Source organism: Pogona vitticeps, chromosome 9, assembly GCF_051106095.1.
Source record: "Pogona vitticeps strain Pit_001003342236 chromosome 9, PviZW2.1, whole genome shotgun sequence".
Taxonomy (NCBI): Eukaryota; Metazoa; Chordata; class Lepidosauria; order Squamata; family Agamidae; genus Pogona; species Pogona vitticeps.
The window spans coordinates 27,176,535-27,178,359 of NC_135791.1; positions in this window are offsets into that span (position 1 = coordinate 27,176,535).

A 1,825-nucleotide genomic window follows, 5' to 3' on the forward strand; every position below is an offset into this window, starting at 1 on the left:
AACAGAAATTATCAAGCAATGAAGGATTGCCTCTGAGCTTACACAAAGTCACCCCCGAGGCAGGAGGCAAATTGAGAAAACTTCCAGGGTGGTTGGAGCCCTATCGAGGGGCAGAAGGCAGCTTTATTTTCCTAAATTAAATGTGATGTTCCTCCTAGCCTCGGGCTGCACATGTTAGCCGATACCTTTCTTTGAGATGACGGTGCCTAAAGAAAGGATGGATCCCAGGACAGCGAGTAATTTGCTGATTGTGCTGTAAAATATATACAAATTCTGCTAACTGTAAGGTGGGACAGAGGTGTCTGTAGAACTAAAAACCTTGCCCAGATCCTGGGATGCATTTCTCCACTTCTAGTTGCTACCTTATGTCTATGTGCACCTCCGTGTTTGGGTACGAACACCCACTTTTGCTGCCCCCCCCCCGTTGGTTATTGTGCCTTCTGCCCCACCAGCCAAAATGGGCATCAGCTGCTACTCTTTCACAGCTGGCTAAGCTGGCACCCCTCACATCTTCTGACTGTAGATAATTCCACTGTTTTGCTTTCCATTAAGAGAATAATCACTTTTTTAGTGCATGTTTTTCATGCCTCACACAGGGTTGCCATGAGAATAATTGTACAGTACTTTTGATAATGTAAACCATTTTGGGTCCTTTTAAGGAGAAACATGGGGAATGAAGGAATGAATAAACAAACAGAAAAAAACAACAACAGCCACTCATAATCTTGAGCTCACAAAAAGGGTAAACGCTGATGGTGGGCCCTCAAGAGGACCCATAACTAGCAATATCCGCACCTGGGGCGGTTGGCACCTTCTCCCACCTGCTCTGCCCTGATAAGATGGGCAGGAGCCCCCTCCCTACAATAAAATGGAGCAAGAGAATACGGTGCCTGACAAAGAAGAGAAAAGTTATACTTCTGTTTGGAAGAAGAAAGCGAAGAGGGCGGCAAACTTTGCATTCATGTTCCTAATACATATTTCCCAGAGGCTCCCCTTGTAGATTCCAGCTTCCACCGAGGTTGCGGGGTCCCGGGTGGGGCCAAGCGCTCCTCAGGCTCCACCCCAGGGTCCGCCTTGCTCCTCGCCTTGCTTCCAAGGCGGTGCGGATCCTCCTCGGGGGTTTCTAGACAGATGTAATGTCCTCGCAAGCGGTCGGCCAATCAGGTCCCTCCTTCTGGTGGCGCTCTGAGGGGGGAACACCGGGTAGCTTGCCAAAGGCCGCACAGGTGGCGGGGCACGTAACCCGTGTCGGCCACACCTGCTTCCTCCGGGGGATCCGGGCTGGCCTTGCTCCCCGAGGGGAGGGCTCGAAACTACGGCCGGGAGGCACGCCAAGCCCTGGAGTTACAACGGCTTCAAATAATGAATCAGTTGGGATTAATTAATACACAAGCCCTGGATCTCTCACGGTCCTGCTTAAATTCAAACCTAAACGAGCCGCTCGCCGAAATAGGAGGCAGCCCTTCGAATCCCCGCCGATTCTTTCATTCAGCTTTGGGAGACGAGGCGCCCGGCCAGGAGCGTCATGTGGCAACCCGAAGTTTCCTCCCGATCGCATAACTCTTCGCAGCACTAGTTACTCTTTTTGCCCCCTTTTGACGGCGACGCGCCGAATTCCATTCCCCCCCCCCCCGCACCCACCTGTCCCGTGGCACCTCTCCGGAGCCGGGCGTACACCTTTGCGCTACCTTTCCACCGCTTCCTTTCCAGCTGCGTCGCCCTTTTAAGGCGCCACCCCCCCCCCTCTAGACGCGTCCCTTTTAAGAAGCGGTGCATTGTGGAAGGAGGGAGTGGAATTTTGGAATGAAATGTAGCAAAAAAGAAA